This window comes from Spermophilus citellus (assembly GCF_964194105.1).
Source record: "Spermophilus citellus genome assembly, chromosome: 9".
Lineage (NCBI taxonomy): Eukaryota > Metazoa > Chordata > Mammalia > Rodentia > Sciuridae > Spermophilus > Spermophilus citellus.
In genome coordinates, this window is record NC_138191.1 from 15,079,508 (window position 1) to 15,098,027 (window position 18,520).

General features: G+C 39.0%; 2 pseudogenes across 2 annotated transcripts in view; one reads left to right on the plus strand and one right to left on the minus strand.

Annotated features, from left to right (window-relative positions):
- Positions 1–3,635: 3,635 nt before the first annotated feature.
- Positions 3,636–4,461, minus strand: LOC308655447 (vomeronasal type-1 receptor 90-like; annotated as a pseudogene). The gene has a single exon. The product of its transcript is annotated as a vomeronasal type-1 receptor 90-like (transcript).
- Positions 4,462–14,030: 9,569 nt separating this feature from the next.
- Positions 14,031–18,520, plus strand: part of LOC308655900 (transcription factor JunD-like) — a 315,440-nt pseudogene continuing 310,950 nt past the window's right edge. Inside the window, exon 1 of the transcript in view lies at positions 14,031–14,504. The product of the transcript in view is annotated as a transcription factor JunD-like (transcript). The remainder of the gene's footprint in view (positions 14,505–18,520) is intronic.

The following is an 18,520-nucleotide window of genomic DNA, read 5'->3' on the forward strand; positions in this document are numbered from 1 at the left end:
TTCAATGTATTCTTTCACTGTTTGAATTTGCTGTCTCATATCCTCTTTAAGGTTCCATTAATCTGTCTAAGGTATTCCTTGAGTTCCTTATATGACTATTTTTCTGATGGCTCTAGGTCCTCCTGAATATTTAGGCTGTCCTGCATTATTTGTACTCCTTTTCTTCCTTGCTTTTTCATGCTGCTCATTCTACTCCTTGTTCTGTTTGACTGCTGAGTTACTGTTTACTCCTATAAATTTATTTGATGCTTGGGAGAAAAGGTATTAGAAGGGAAGGGAAGAAGTAACTAAACAGAATGAGAGTAAGCAGATAGAATTCAAGGAAGGGGGAATAAGAGAATTGAAAAGAAATGAAAAGACAAATAATAATAAAAAAATGAAAATGAAAATTAAAAAAATAAAAATAAAAAATAAAATAAAATAATAAAAAATTTTTAAAAATTTAGAAATATAAAAAAATTTACAAAACAACAACAAAAAAATGAAAATGAAAAAACCCAAATTAAAAGAGAAAAGAAAAGAAAAAAATTAATAAATGCAGTCTTAGAGTTTGATTAACTTCTCTTCCAGTAGGTGGAGCTGTGCCCACTGAGCCAAGCTTCTCCTCTCAATAGGCAGGAACCAATCACTGTGCAGCAGCTCTTCCTCACAGACTGGGCGGGTCTCCAATCCTGGGTGCCTAGGGCCTTCTCTTGTGTCTAGACACTTTCCCTCTTTTCCTCAAGCCAGGTCCCGCTCAGTGGTGATGCTCACCACAATACTGGCTACACGCCAGGTCTGCTGCTCCTGGGAGCTCTGTTTTCATGAACGCCTGGGCACACTCTCCCTATTTGCCATACCCTTGGACCCTAAGTTTGTAGAGCTTGGGGCTGAGAACCCTCAGCGTATTTGCTTGCCCTCCTGTAGCCACGCTCCCTGTGGCTGGTGCAAGGGACCTCAGTTGTCATCACTGGTGGGAGCCGTAGCCGGGAGTTCCGCGCTGCGAGTCCGGCGCCAGTCCTGATTCCCTTGGTCTGGCTATAGTGCTCATGGGAGAGCTGGGAGGGGGGAGGGGCTCTTAAGGTTTCCCCACTGTGTGGAGAGGGAAGGCTAGGGGATTATACACCTGCTGCCGCTGGTTTCAATGAATTTATCTCCTCCGCCGCGTTTTGGTGACGTCAGTTCTCTGCCATGGTGGTATCCGATGCAAATGGTGACAGTTCGTCCCCTTTGCCGGGTGACCAATGCAACGGGTGGGTCCTGTCTGTCTCTCCCAAGCCCCGTTTCAATCCTGTGGCCACTGCCTATGAAGGCTCGGTTGGCATTTACTTCTGTAGGATCAGAAGGGCCGACCAGTTGTTTCGGCGGGATCGTTAGTGCTGAGTCATAGGGGTTTGGCTGCGAGAAGCAGGCAAATGAGAGCTTGAATGCAGCTGATCCCGGCTCGGTGTGTGTTCTGAGAGACCCGGACTGTTCACCCCAGATCCACGTCAGCTCTGCATTGCCTAGTGATCCTGAGCAAACAGCATTTAGACAGTTTACGACTCCCTATGCCTGCGCAGCTGAAGGGGTCAGAGACTTGATCTCTCCGTGCCTGCCGTCATGTTGGATATCTGGATCTCCCAAGTAATTCTTGAGAGTAAATTTTCGTTTCCTTTTTTTCCTGCTTTGAATCAATAACATCAGATATTTGAGTCACGTGTAAGTTAAACTTGAAATCCCAGTGAGCTTTAAGGAAAACTTTTATTGACACTGTATCCAAGCTATATCCTCTCTTACATGTCACTCACCCTCCTCTTGTATTTAATATCCCTCTTAAAGTTGCCTGCCACTTCCCATGGCCCATGTGCTGTTTATCTAGTCAGCTGTTGAAATTTATGTGAACTGTCCCACTCCACCAGATATCTGTCCCACCCAAAAGGTGAATACCTAGTATCTGGGCTATCACAAGGGAACACAAAATTCCATTTGCTTTATAATCTAGGTTTAAATAATTCTTTATATTTGGACTTTCAGATTATACCTATTCTTGTAAATATTTCTAAATATTTAAATTAGTGTTTATCTTAATTTATCCAGAAGTTAGAACAGGAGTCCTTCATACTAACTATCCTGCCCTACAATATGCAGAAAAAAAAAATATTCACATCATTCATGTTAAGAAACAAGATTCTTAGACATATGTGACATAGATAATAGATTGTTTAAAAAAGCATTTTTGAGAAGTTTTGATTTTTGTCTGTGTGCATTGCATGTTACTATTAATATTCTGCTATAAAAATAAGAATTCAAATATTATTTTATTATTTTTAGATGGAAATACCAATATTCAGCATTGTAATCTGTTAAAAAGATATAGCATGCTATTAAAAATGTATAGCAATGATTGTAACTATAATATTCTGGTATCCAAAGCATATATAAAATAGTTAAAAAAATTGATTTGGGGGCATACTGGGAATTGAACACAGGGGCACTCCACCACTGAGCCACATACCCAGACATCATTTTTTTTTTATGTAGAGATAAGGTCTTGGTAAGTTGCTTAGCACCTCACTTTTGCTCAGGCTGGCTTTGAACACATAATCCTCCTGCCTCAGGTTCCTATACCTGGACAGCTTAACTTTTTTATTTAATATGATCTACCTGTAATTCCAGTAACTCATCAGGCTCAGGGATGAGGATCACAAGTTGAAAGGCAGCCTCAACAAATTAGTGAGACCCTAAGGAACTCAGTGAGATCTTGTCTCTATAAAGAAAATAATTTTAAAAAGGTTTTGGGATGTGGCTCAATGATTAAGCACCTATATGATCTATAGCTTTTTATAGTAGCTTATAGATTTTGCAAGAATATAGATAATTAAATTTCTTATCCTGTGTCATTCTCTGCTACTATTATTATTAAATTATACTAGAGTACAAAGATAGTCATAATTTAACTTTATGGAACTTTTAAGTTTCTTTCAAACTTTATACATTGCCACAGTTTGAACATCAATTATTATAATGTTACTTACATTCTATGAATGCATATAGACATATTGTATAAGTATTTAATTAGTTATTATAGTCACCAAGTTATTTGTCAATGTATTAGGATTTCTCCATTTCAATATGTTTTGTATATTTTTCTTGAGGTATAACTCAAATAAACTGTGCCTATTATGACATACAAATTAGCAAATATATAAAACATGTAAAAGTATAATCACAATAATACTCCAAATATTTTTGGTGAATCTTTCCAGTGCATTTTCCCTGCTCTTCTTGGCCTCTTGAGCTGTCCCCAGGACAGGTCCACACCCTAGTTATGCTAGGGTAGTGGGACAGGTTGCTGAGAAACTAAAGAAAATGTAAGACATGTATCTATTGAAATATGCTCTTGGGAATGTTCAATATACAAAATACATGCATAAAAGACATATGAGAACTTCATAAATTTCAGTGACTTAACATAAAATGAAAATATTTACTTATATTAAAAGAAAAAATCCACTACTAAATAACTAAGCATTTGCCATCCTTACCCCACAGGGATGTTAAGAACCTCATCATTTGTTTCTTGGTGCTGATTAACACCAAAGCACTCCAATCTAATGTATGAAATATGATATGTCAAGAGCTTTGTAATGTTGTGAACAACCAATAAAAAAAAATTAAAAAAAAAAAGGACTCAGTGTGGCATAGCCGTTGCCCACCAGCATCTGGACACAACAACAAACTGGATCATTGTTCCATGACATTGCAGAAGAGGAGGAGACAGCAAAGTCCCAAAAGTACATGACCACAAAGAGACCTATGAGCAGTAGGATGGTCCTGGTGGCCCTCTGTTCTGGGGATGCTTTTGGAGACAGGCTGGTATTGTGAAGGTGCTGGCACGGCCTCTTATGCTGGCACAAGAGGGTCACCATGTACCCACTGGAGAGGGCCATGAGTCTATAAGGAAGACATCCTGGAAAGTCACAGGGAGAAATACATATACCTGAACAAGTAACTTGTAGACAAAAGAGAGCAGGACTTAGTGATAAACATGAGACTGTGTGTGGTGACATTGGGGGTGGCAACAATAGAGATCAAGAAGCGACCACTGATGAGCATATTAAAGACCCACCAGGAGGAAAAGCAGCAGAGGCTCTGAGGTGAGGAGCTACACTTGAACTTTGTCAAGCAGCAGCTTCTGGGGCTGAGGGTGACAGCCTGGAGGACACTCAGCAGGCAGGTGGTACAAAAGGACAGGCCGCTCATCAGCCTGTGCAAGTAAATAACTGACTTACATATTATGTCATCCCTTAAACCCTGAGGCCCCAAAGTGTCTGCAGTTATGAACCCCACGGTCAGCAGCATCACTAGGTGGACAAGAGCTAAGTGACCAACGGTTGGGTCAGTGGGCTTGGGCCTGTGCTTGAGAGGAAATGTGGGGATGTGGGAGAGAAGCAGAGCGGTGTTGGCTATGATCCCAACACTGATTTCACAGAAAAGCATGGTGCTCGGGTGAGGAAAGCTGGGAGCTTCACTGTTCCTATTCCTCCTCATGAAGAAGCAGCATTTGGTGAGAATCTGAGAGAAAATTTTTACCATGAGTATCACCATCCTCATCCATCCTTCCTACACTATGGTCATCCGCAAAATGTGTGGGTTCATCCTGAGGCGTTCTTTCTCCCTGCAGAGCCCAAGTCAATCCCACATCCTCCTGAGGCTTCACAATGCTCTCTCCCCTGCCCTCCAGGACAGACTCACAGCTGGATGGACACACACACTGCCAGACCCCACAGCATCTCCACACCACCATGTCACACTCTTCAAATGTCAGCAGAATGCCTCTTCCTCTCTACAAACCTGATAAAGTCCTCAGTTCAAAGTAATAGCTCTAAATATGGGATTGAATTTGAGTGACAAAATTGTATCAGAGTGGAAATAAGATTCTCTTGGGAAATGTCTGCCAAGAGGATAGCCATGCAAACATTTGTATTATTTGAGCATCTTCTTTGTTCTGGTTAATGGCTAGAATATGATTTATTCGTAGAGCACAAATGTGTCTAAGGAGCATCTTAAGTCACAAACTGTGACTTTACATAAACCATCTGATACTATTAAATTCAGGACTTGAAAAGTCAACTAACACATCTGGACCATTAATATTATTTGAAAATATGGGTAATCACAACAATTGCTTCTTGTAGCTATTGTCTGTGTGATTGTATCAAATATCCAATAATGCCCAGGATACTAATACCAACCATTATTGTTATTATCAGATAGTCCTCCATATATGACTTGAGAGTTTTAAAATATTTCCAGCTCTGTTATAGCTTGAAAAATCAAAGAAAAATTAATGTGAAAGTAGCATACTTTTAATAATCCCTAAATGTTGGACACATGCAAATTAAAAAGTCATTTCTTGGAATCATCATATGTAACATTAATTCTTAAATATTTGGGAAACTCAAAACAGAAAAACCTAGTCTTATCAGAATGCAGTTATCAATTATTATCAGAAACACACTGTAGGCTTTTTTTTTTCCAGCAGGTCAGAGGTATATGCAATCATAGTGGTAAACACAGATATATTTTAATGGACTCGGATGATTCTTTTCTAAGGATTTAGTTATTGGTTTCCCATGAGAGTCCAAGCTTTCAAGTCTTCCAAGAGCAAGAAACAATGTCTCTGCAGAGTTATGAAAATCTAGTGTAAAATTTATACTAGTCATTTAGTGAACTTTGTTCTACTGTAACTAAAAGACCTGCCAAGAAAAATTGTAGAGAAGAAGATTATGTGGAGGCTCATGGTATTTTTTTTTGGGGGGGGAGGTTAGAGTTCTCAGTTCACAGATGGGCAGCTCCATTCCTCAAAGCCTGAGATGAGACAGAAGATTATGGTGGAAGAGTGTGGCAGAAAGAAGTGGCTCACAAAATAATCAGGAAGCAAAGAGAGACTCCATTTGCCAGATACAAAATATACACCCCCAATCATGACCCACTTCACCACCCTCAGTTTACACTCAACTAATCTCATGAAGGGATTCAATGTGAATGCACTGATTGGATTTAGACTCTCATAACCCAATTACTTTTTTTCTAAATCTTGCATTGCATCACACATGAGCTTTTGGAGGACACCTCAAATCCAAACCACAACATATCAGAAATTGGGGGTGCCCACCATGTTGAATAATGTTCTGCACCATGCAGCTGTTTGCTTTAACTGAAGCCTTTATTCATCCATAAAATGAGGGAGAAAACATGGGAAAATAGGTTCCTGTCATGTATTAGCACAGATTTATCTTCTGAAACTAAATATATGAGTATACACTGTTTTCACAGCTACACAGAGATGCAGTTCTTCAATTACTGAGGGAAAGCTGCACTGTTTAGGTACCACATATGTGGTTGCAAGTAAAACTTCAGAGGTGGGAGGACTCTAGGTCTCAACAAATTGAAAATTTTGATTTTTAAAATAAATACTTCATAATAACAATCAGGAAAAAGTTTGGTTTCTGACATATTAATCAAGTAATTTTATCTATTTATGCACTCATATAATTAAGCTTCATACCTCTTTTATGTCAAGTAGAGACATCAAAAATACTCATGGTATCATCCCACTCTGAGTTTTACAAGTCACAGGCTGTCATGAAGTTATAGACTGTCTTTAAGCACACAGCACTAAATGGTCTTCTTAACCTTTCATTAATTTGTAAACAATATACACCCACTCTCTACACATCTATTGCATTTAAGTTATAAAATATATCCAGATAATATTTCAAAGGAGTAGGATCAGTGAATGAGCAAAATCTTTCACATCATATCCTAAAAGAATAATATAAGATAAATCCTGCTGTCAACTTGAATTCTCAAGGTATTCTCATGAAATTCAGGCTTCCCTTGAAAACTCTTTTGAAAAATTGAGTCTTAAAACTACGTAACCTTATAAACAGGTGAGGTAGCCTATTTGAAAAATCTGTAATCTGAGGAGATGGGACTACATAATTCTCAGATTTACTGAGGGACTGGAGTCCTACAAACATAAATGGATGAGCATAGACAGATGTATGTAGATGCTGCACAAGCTGTCATGGGGTAAGGATGTCACTACCTGAAACCAGCAAATCTTCCTTGAGACAGAAAAGCTGATCTCCTTTCACCATGCCATGAATCCAGGAAAGTGACCCTATCAGGCGCATCCACCAGCCACCCCTGATGTTAGCTTGCATGGAGCCCCCGAAAAGACCATGCAAACTATCACCAAGCATCAGTTCTCTCCAAATTTATATACCACACCTATATTAGTGAAGCCCATGCTCCAGGTATCATTGTAATATCTGTACGTAATTATTAAAAGAAAGGTAGATAGATATTCTGAACATTGTATTAGACAATATTTTTCTGTAGAATATCAATATGTTATGACAACAAGCAAAAAGAAATCTGCTGTGTCCTTTCCTATCCATGCCTCATCCCACTCACACTGGGGGAGACTGCAAAGTTCAGGGGGTCAGGGGACAGGACAGATGCTCTCCACACACAGCAGGATAATATAGGGGATCTTACAAATGACAATTCCAAAATGGAGTCAACTCACCTAACGACCCAAGTACAAGAATGTTGTCTTGCACATTCGAGAAATCCAGTTGCTTTCAGACAGACTGGAGGAAGATCAAATCACAGAGAAAGTAACATGGAGAAAATCTCTAAAACAGCTCACAGTTGTAAGCCCACAACAGAAAAGAAAAAGGAGAGGCCATATGAGCAGTGATGTGAAAAAACAATATGTGAATGGAATAACAAAATTCAGAGAAAAGTCTGCACACACGCTGTCTATACTCAGGTTCAAGGACCTTGTTGTTCATGGTGAAAGCTGGCCAACCCATAGGAGAAAGAGAATACAGTTCATATTCCTACTAATACCTGAATCCTTAAAGCATTCACTTAAGACAGTGTTTTATTTTGCAATTACGAAGACCAGAGGCAATCCTGAGGTATATGCTGTCATCAAATTGACCAGAGATAAGTGAAAAATGCTCATGTTGGTGCTCCTGAGCCAGCACTCAGGAGAAATTGGGAGTGCAATGAAAGAGAGAAAGACCTCAGCAAACCCCCCTGTGAGTGTGGGTATGTATGGTTATGTCAGTGACCTGATGACAGGGTAAGGAGAGGAAGGGAGGAAGGAATTGTATTTTTGTCCGTGACATAAGCATATTCTGCATATTTCTCAAGATGAATGTGAGGCATGATGATTTATGACTGGCCTTTAGCCAGGTGACTTAGGAACCTGAGAGAGCTCAGCTTGGCTTGATATCACTACACCATAGTAGCTGAGTTCACCATGATTGCCATTAATATTGTTCTTTTTTATAAACAAAGGTAAAAATAGGGGAAAATTTCCAGGAAATGAGAGTGACCATGCACACTGGAGTGAGTTAGATCTGGAGGTACGCTGGTCAACACACCCCAACTTTTAGCAGAATTTGAGCTGGAAAAGAACAAAGGGAACCGGGAGAGACTGATGAAACTGGGGGAAAGCAAAATCATCACCAACTCAACAGCTGGTGCTAAGGATGACACAGCCACATGGTACCCACCAAAAAACTCCTTACCATAATTGAGCTTTCCAGAGACCCCATCATAATTATAACCTATAAGCTTCTCTCCTAATCAACAAGAGCTTTACAAAGACTGTCAGCAGGATCTCTGTGGAGAGCTTATTGTGGGTCAAAGATTCCTTGGTTGTAAAGGGCAGGTTTCTCCTTGTAATAAGTAGGTCTGTAATCAAGCTTCTTGTTGTGAAAAGGTTACTATTTTTGTTTTTCTTGGAAAAAAACTTGTGAAACATCTGTCTGACCTAAAATATGAGACAAAGTGTTTCTTTTTTATTGAAGTTAACTTTATTTCATTTATGTATTTTTGTGTGGTGCTCAGGATCAAAACCAGTATCTCACATGTTCCAGGCAATTGCTCTACCACTGAGCTACAAGTCCAGCCCATGAAAGTAACAGTGAGGTACCCACCCACTGTCATGTATTCATCCCACTGACTAAAGAAAATTCTAAAGAATTTTCACATCATGGGTCCAGAGATTTTTAGTAATAGCTCCTCTGAACCACTGCAGCTTAACTAAAATTGCTTCCTAAAATTCCTCAGATATCCAGACTCATCTGTTCTACATCAAGGGCACAGCATTTGTGAAATTCATGAGGACAGGGAGGATGAACTAGAAAATCTGAGGACTACGTGAAGGCAAGAATGGCATCCATTTGCCCCCAAACTCACTCCCCATACATGCACACAGAAAAGTAAGATTTATATGCTTTGTGTTGTAAATTAAAATATTTTTAAAGTATAGAGTGCTTGCTTACACATGGGTATCTACAGTGTCAATATTTTACACCTAATTTAAGAAAACTATCAGGAATGGGTAATTACTATTGCAAAGGAAAGAAGCAGAAAAGACCTAGAGCTGTTTTCTCAACATCATGAACTGTCAACACTCAGAAATACTAAGATCTGTGAGAAGGTCTCTCTGATCAACCCAATAATGCAACAAAGACAGCATCATGTTCTCACTAAATGACTTTCCTCTTCCTTTTCCATCATATCCTTTGTGTTTTATTATCAAGAAAACTAAATGTATTCACATTTATCTTAAGTACTTATAAGTACTTATCAGGAGGTGGGCAGCAACAAATATCTAACACAAAAACATGAGTTCAGGGAAGAGGAGAACATTTTGTTGTAACTGGGCACATGTGTAATTCCAGCAACTCTGAAGGCTGAAACAGCATAAGCACAAGGTTTAGGTCAGCCTGGACAATTTAGTGAGATCATGCCTAAAAAATAAAAATGTCTGTGGATGTAGCACAGGTGAATAAAATTATCTTTATTTTATTTATTTTTATGCGGTACTGAGGATCAAACCCAGTGCCTTCAATGTGCTCAAGAAGTGCTATATTCATGCCCAGTTCCATTAAATACATTAATAATCAATGAATAAAATAAATACAAATTTTGTTTTAAAATTTTACCCTCATGAATGGGTTTGACATATCCACTATTAATGAAATTATAAGAGGTATTTTTAAATATATGGTCAAAAAATATATGGACAGCCTTCATCCTCACCAAATTCTGATAAATTACATTCTAAGACCTTTTCTACCAAGGCAAAGAAAATTTCTACCGACATTGGTTCTTTTATTTATAATGTAATTACAGTCCAACTTTCATTATCACTTGATAAGACATGGCCCAGTGGAGAGAGCTCATGTGAAGTTGTGTCTCCACTAATGTAATGTTTGTTAAGTTAGTAGGAGTACAAGAAAGGTTTTTGTGAGAAAATGCTGGTTCATATTTTGTATGAATGAGCATATTCAAAGTCTTTCAAAGGTGATACTTTGAAAAATCTCTCTTCAAACCAAATCTTTTTAAATTAACTTTATTTTATTTATTTATTTTTACATAGTACTGATGATCAAACCCAGTTCCTTAAATGTGCTCTACCACTGAGCTACCACATGCATTTTAAAATTTCTTTTTAAAAACTCAAATTACAGATCACTTATTTTTAAAAGCTTTAATAGATTACAAAGAAGCTAAAAGAAAAATTGAGTATATTTAGCAAAAACTCATAGCAAACTTACGTAAAATGAAAGGAGAATAACATGTACCTTGAGAAATGATATTAAGTGAACAAAAGTCATTATATTCCAGCAAAGGAATGTATAATTGAAATCAATTATAGGATTTCATATCTAAATTTATTAATAATATTTTATATTAAAAACTACTAATCTATGAGTCACTAAATTAAAGCAATAAGAAAGCTAACAAGGAATTCTTCCATAGAGTGAAAGGAAAACAGCCCTTGAGATGTAGATGGTAATTGGAGGTGGCTGCTGATCCAAACCTAAAATCTGACTGGGAGACCCCTGGTTCAGGCCCTGCCTGCCCCCTGATATGCATCTGGAACAGAGAGGCACTTACCAGATGGTTTGCAGACAAACCAGCATAGCTCATTTCTCTATAGGAAGGTAATTTTAGTGCCTCTATAAGTGTGATAAGATCTCCCTGGGAGGAGAGAACCATGGTGTCCCATGTGGGACATTTACATGTTTCTTAATTTTCCTTTATTCTTTCCTGGACGCTGGTACTCAGGGGAGAGCTGTGCTCAAAACTTCCCCTAAGTTATCCTGACACAAAAGCATGTAACACCTGAAGGGTCAGATCATATAGTCAACAGCAATTTTATTACTTTGATACCAATTTTAAATTAGTGTGAACTTATTTCAGACTTTGTAATTCCTGTACTCTGGTGAGATTCTTTGCACCTGAGCCCTCCCAGTGGCTCTGAGGGTCCTCTCTCTGCAATGTATGACAGGCATTTTCTTCTTTAAGAACTGTCACATAGAGCACCAGATTTCTGAGTACTACAGGGTCCTGTATTCCATGGTTTCCAAGTTCTCAACTTCAGATTTCAAGATGCCAATCAAATTTCAATGATGAGCTGGGCATGGTGGTGCACACCTGTAATCCCAGCAGCTTGGAAGGCTGAGGCAGAAAGATTGTGAGTTCAAAGCCATCCTCAGCAAACTAGGGAGTCTGTGAACAACTCAGTGAGATCCTGTCTGAAAACAAAAACAAAAACAAAAAAAAAAACATACTAAAAATGGGGTGGGAATGTGGCTCAGTGGTTAAGTGTCCCTTGGTTCAATCCTTGGAACCAAAAGGAAAAAAAGAAAGAAAAGAAAAGAGGATGTAATAAGAAATAAAACAGCATGTATGAGTTTCTTGGGATAAACTCAACTAATATGTATAGACATTATGCTCTAATTTTTAAAAGTTAATAAATCTCCATACTAAAATGAATCAAACTATAGAAAATCTGAGGCAGAGCTAGTGGATAGTGGTTGAGGTAAGCCGAGGCACATTCTTTCCTGGATGATAGTACTCTGGGGAGAGTACCAGACCTGATGAAGGAAATCTGAAGAACTCTATGTAGAACAAAGAAAACCATGTCTCAGTGAAATTGGGGGAAAACACTAAGGAATCAGTTTATCAGAGGCAGCATGCACTGTCCTTGGGCAAATATACAATTCTGTTTCCAACATAGCTTATTAAATTTATATGAAAAATTATTAGATATGTGACCAAGAGGGACCCTTTGATCTCTAATCAAAATGAAGTACCATTATTATAAGGAGACCTACTGATCTCCCTGATACTGGAATTAGAAGATGATCCTTTAAATCAGCTATTATCAATATGCATCAGCATTCAAAACACCAAAGAATGAATGTTCTCTCGCATATGTGGGGGCTAACACATAATTGGGGGGGGTATAGAAGTTCAGTGAGTTTGAAAAAGGGGAATGGAGGAGGAAAAATAAAGTTGAAATAGGAAAGACAGTGGAATGAATAGACATATGTTTTCTCTGTTCATACATGAATACATGACCAGTGAAACTCCACATCATGTACAGCCACAAGAGTGAGATCCTAATTAGAATAAGATATTCTCCATGTTTGTATAAACATATCAAAATGTACTCTACTGCCATGTATAAATAAAAAGAACAAAATTTAAAAAATTAAAGTTAATACAGATATAATATGTAAAAATTAACTTTTTTTTTCTGGAGAGAGAGAGAACTTTCAACAGAATCTAATGAAAACACAATAACAAATATATGTAACTTCTGCAATGTTAAAATTCATGATGGACCTGGGGTAAGACTAGACACTTCAGAATCAGTCTCCAAGATACCTCAAAACAAGTCAAAAGCTATCAAAACTCAGAGAGAGTGATAATAAAATGTTTAAAAGTGAAATGTACATAAGTGGCCTATTAATTATTCTAAAATATCTGTCATTAAAACCACAGGAAGGAACCAAAATCAGGGAATACTAGGAGAAAATAATGGACAAATTTACCAAACCTGATGATGTGAATCTGAAGAAATCTATTTAGAACAAAGAAAACAATGTCTCAGTACATTACAGTGAAATTGGGGGAAAACACTAAGGAATCGGTTTATCCAGAATAAAAATAAAATAGCCACATGGTATTGATTGATGCAATGCTAACTGGGTAAGTAAGATGAATGATAGCAACACTTCAGATACTGGCAGTACTTGTAAAATAGGTGGTTATCTGGAAGTGGGCTAGGATTTATTATAAATATATATTTCAAATTCCTGGGCATCTGGTAAAATAAGTTGAAAAAACTGTATTTGCACCAGGTGCAGTGGCACATGCCTGTAATCCCAATGACTCTGGAAGCTGAGGCAAAAGGATCACAATGTGGAGGCCAGCCTCAGCAACTTAGTGAGGGCCTAAGTAACTTGTTAAGATGCTGTGTCAAAATTAAAAAAAAAAAAAAATCTTAAAACGGCTGGAGATGTGGTATAGTGACAAAGTGGCCCAGGGTTTAATCTCTGGTACAAAAAATAATCCAAAAATATTTGATAAAAAATGACACATGCAATAGTGTAAATGGCTCAATTAGATTACATAAGGCAGGGAAAGTATGGAATACCAAACCAATAAAATGAAAATAGCATATGTAGAAATATTAATTCCAGTGTTTATAAGAATTTTAGAGATATATGTTTATGTTTTCTTTGTGTGTATGTGTGTGGTATTGGGGATTGATGACCCCTGATTTTATGCATGCTAGGTAAGTTCTCCAACACTGAGCTACATTCCCAGCTCGACCAACGTTTCCTTAAAAATATTAAAATTTAGAGGCTTCCATAAGGTGCTGAAAAATGAGACCAAGCTGACTATCTGTTGTTTATGATAAAATTACTTTAAATATAATAACACCTTGATCAAAAGTAAAGGAGTGGATAGACACATAAAATGCTCACATTAATCAAAAGAGTGGAAATACCTATATTAATTTCAAGAAAACATTTTTGAGCAAGGAAATTATCGGGGACCAAGGGCTCATCATATAATGACAGAGGGGTCATTCCTCAAAAGATATAAATAGGCAGGAGCCGCCGCCAGCGGAGGGCCGGGCGCAGCGGCCTCGGCCGGGGCGGGCGCAGGGCCGAGCGGCCACTACCCCCGGGCCGGCGCGGCAGGGGAGGCGGAGGATGGAAACACCCTTCTACGGCGATGAGGCGCTGAGCGGCCTGGGCGGCGGCGCCAGTAGCAGAGGCGGCAACTTCGCGTCCCCGGGCCGCTTGTTCCCCGGGGCGCCCCCGACGGCGGCGGCGGCCGGCAGCATGATGAAGAAGGACGCGCTGACGCTGAGCCTGAGCGAGCAGGTGGCGGCAGCGCTCGAGCCGGCGGCGGCGCCACCTCAGGCCCCCTTGCGCGCAGACGGCGCCCCCAGCGCGGCGCCCCCAGACGGCCTGCTATCGTCGCCCGACCTGGGGCTGCTCAAGCTCGCCTCTCCTGAGCTCGAGCGCCTCATCATCCAGTCCAACGGGCTGGTCACCACCACGCCGACGAGCACGCAGTTCCTCTACCCCAAGGTGGCGGCCAGCGAGGAGCAGGAGTTCGCCGAGGGCTTTGTCAAGGCCTTGGAGGATGGACTTAGAGACGGTGCGGCCCCGGCGACCCCCCTCCCCCAGGGTGCCCAGGACTTGGAGAGGACGCTGTCCCCGGGGGTGCCCAGAACTCGGAGTGGGCGCCCTGGACTTCGACAAGCTGGACCCCCTGCTCCTTGGGGGGGGCGAGCGCATGACCCCCCTCCCTCGAGCTGCTTCTGTTCCCCGCGCGGCCGCCCCGTGTTGCACAAACCCGCGCCCCGGCAGCCCCTTCGTACACAGCGCTGCGGAAGGGGGCTCTGTGGGGCGCAGCCTCCAGCCTGCGTTTTCTTTGACTTTTTTTTTTTTTTTTTTTTTTTTTTTTTTTTTGCCTTTGGAAGAGAGAAGAACAGAGTGTTCGATTCTGCCCTATTTATGTTTCTACTCGGGAACAAACGGTTGTGTGTGCGTGTGTGTTTCCTTGTGTTGGTTTTTTAAAGAAATGGGAAGAAGAAAAAAAATACTACTCCTTTTCCTCGCTCTCGATACCCTCTTCTGCCCTTCTGACACCCCCGTGCCCTTTTTGTTCTTTTGTTTTTGTTTTGCTACGAGTCCACATTCCTGTTTGTAATCCTTCGTTCGCCCGGTTTTCTGTTTTCAGTAAAGTCTCCTTACGCCAAAAAAAAAAAAAAAAAAAAAAAAAAAAAAGATATAAATATACAAGAGTGAAAAATGGATAAAACTGTAATGAGAAACAGTATGATGTATATCATAACTGGAGATTTCAACACCCATTCATTGGGAATGAACAGATTCAGCAGGCAGAAAATAAGTAAAGACACAGTTACATTCACCAGTGCTACCAATCAACTGGATCTAATTGACCTTTACACATTACTTCTTCCAACCAGGTCAGGACACACATTCAAGTTTGCAAGAAACATCCAGCAAGACAGACCACATCCTAAAAGACTAGGTCATGAAACATACCTTACACAAAACTTTAAACAAATCATAATGTGATACTCACTCTAGGACCCTAATTTACTTAAGATAGAAAGCAGAGAGATAATGGGCAACTCCCCCAAATGCTTGGGGAGTTTATTCTTCTGAATAAGGCACAAAGCAATACAAATCAAGAAAGAATGTTAGCTGAAATAAAATGGAAAAGTAATCTATCAAAATTGTGATATGCAGTAAAATCAGTAACTGAGTAAATTATTAGAACTCAATGTACATTTTGAAAAAGGAAATCTAAACTCAATCATCTAAACCCCTACTTTAGGAAATCAGAAGATGAAAAGTAAATTAAATCCAAAGTAAGCAACAGAAAAAGAATGATACAAATTAAAACAAAATTGAACAACATTGAAATCAGAATATTAAAGGAGCCAAAACCTGGTTCTTGGAACACCTTAGCTGACCTGTGTGGGAGCCCTGGCCTAGGTGGTCTGGATTCACCCAGCTGCTGACAGGCAGAACCACGCCAGAGCTCAGGTCCAAGCCGAGGACCACCTCCTCCAATCTTTGGAGGAATCCAGGACCAGGTTAAGTACAGGTCCACCCTTTGATCCAACTGGGATCCCAGGCCGAACCTACTACCTCCATCTGGGGACATGACCCTCAACACACAGTAGCCACCACCTTGTGACGAAAGACAGGGCCTAGAAGCAGCTACATCAGAACAGGCATCCAAAGCCAGTGTAAAGCCCCCCCTTTCAGCCCCATCTCTGTAAGAGTTTGAATTCATCTTGGGACACCCCACTGCTCTCTTGAGTTACCTCCACTGTTGCCACCACCTACTTTAGTTGCAGTAGCATCCATCATAAGACACCACCAGGGTCTGGAAGCCCAACACCAAGGTGAGGTACAGATAATCTGCAAGGATCCTCACTGCAGGAAAAGAAGACGCATAGACAACATGAAAAAACAAGAAAACAAAGTGCACCAAACAAACCAGGATACTATGATAACAATATCCAAAGACAGCACAGTCAATGAAATGTCAGAGAAGGAGTTCATAATATACATAATTAAAGTGATGGATGAATTTCAGAATGACCTAATTTTTTAGAGCAAATGCAGGAAAAAAAAGTGATCACTCCAACAAAGAGATAAGGGAGCAAATACAGGTAGCAAAATGTTATGTCAAGAAAGAGATAGAGATTCTGAAAAGAAAAAAGAAACTCAGAAATCCTTGAAATGAAGGAAACAGTAAACCAAATAAAAAACTCCATAGAAAGCATCACCAGCATACTAGATCATTTGGAAGACAGAACATCAGATAATAAAGACAAAGTATATAATCTGGATAATTATATACTTTACCACACAGTGAAGATCTTAATAAATCATGAACAGAATATCCAAGAATTATGGGATAGCATCAAAAGACCAAATATAAGAGTTATTGGGAAAGAGGAAGGAACAGAATTTCAAACCAGAGGAATGCACAATCTCTTCAATGAGATAATATCAGAAAAATTCTAAAACATGAAGGATGAATTGGAAAACCAAATACAAGAGGCTTACAGGATACCAAATGTAAAAAATTGAGACAGATCTATACCAAGGTACATTATAATGAAAATGCCTAGCATACAGAATAAGAATAAACTGTTAAAGGCCATGAGAGAGGAATCAGATCACATATAGGGGGAGACCAATATGGATCTCAACAGGTTTTTCAACCCAGACCCTCAAAGCCAGGAGATTGTGGAACAACATATACAAAGCTCAGGAAACAAAAAGGATGCCAACCAAGACTCTTATTTTCAGCAAAATTAAGCTTCAGATTTGATGATGAAATTAAAAAAATCTTTTATGATGAACAAAAGTTAAAACAATTCACAGTGAGAAAGCCCACACTAAAGAGTATGCTCAGTAAAATATTCCAGGTGGAGGAAATGAAAAACAACAATGAAAATTAGCAAAGGCAGAACCACATTAAAGGAAAGGTAAGTCAAAGAGAAACCAAGTCAAGTTAAAAAACAAAAATAAACCAAAATGTCCAGGAATACAAATCATATAATAATAATAACCCTAAATGTAAATGGTCTAAACTCATCAATTAAAATACATAGACTGTGTCTGGGGTTCTGGCTCAGTGCCTAGCATATGTGAAGCTCTGGTTTGGATTCTCAGCACCACATATAAATAAATAAAATAAAAGTCTATTGACAACTAAAAAAAGACATTAAAAAAGACATAGACTGACAGATTGGATTTAAAAAACCCAACAATGTGTTGCCTTCAAGATATTCATCGCACAGGAAAAGAAATCCACAGATTTAAGCTGAAAGGGTTGATAAAAGCACACCGCTCACATGCACCATGTAAATAAGCAGGGTTTTTCCATCCTCATATCAGAAAAGTGGACTTCAAACCAAAGCTAGTGAAAAGAGATAAAGAAGGACATTTCATACTGCTTAACGAATTCATACTTCAACAACACATAACAATCATAAAATATCTATGCTTCAAAAATGGGGCATCTGTGTCAAACAAACCCTTCTCAAATACAAGAACAAAAAAGACCACAACACAATAACACTGGGTGACTTTTATACATCTCTCTCACCACTGGATAGATCTTCCCAACAAAACTAAACAAAGAAACTATAGAAGTCAATAATTCAATCAATATGTTGATTTAACAGACATATATAGAATATTCCCTCCATCAACAAGCAAACACACTTTCTTCTCAGCAGCACATGGATCCTTCCCCAAAATAGACCATATGTTATGCCACAAAGCAAATAGTAGCAAATACAAAAAAAAAAAAAAAAAAAAAAACAAACAAACAGAAAAACCCAGAGATACTACCCTGTATTTTATCAGATCATAATGGAAAAAAATTAGAAATCAAATGTAAAATAAAAATAGTACATACTCTAATACCAGGAGACTAAATAATTCACTATTGAATGACTAATGGATGACAAAAGAAATCAGAGATAAAATTTTTAAAAAATACTTAGAAATGAGAATAATAACACAACATTAAAAATTTCTGGGACACTATGAAGGCAATTCTAAGAGAAAAGTTTATTGCAATGAGCTCA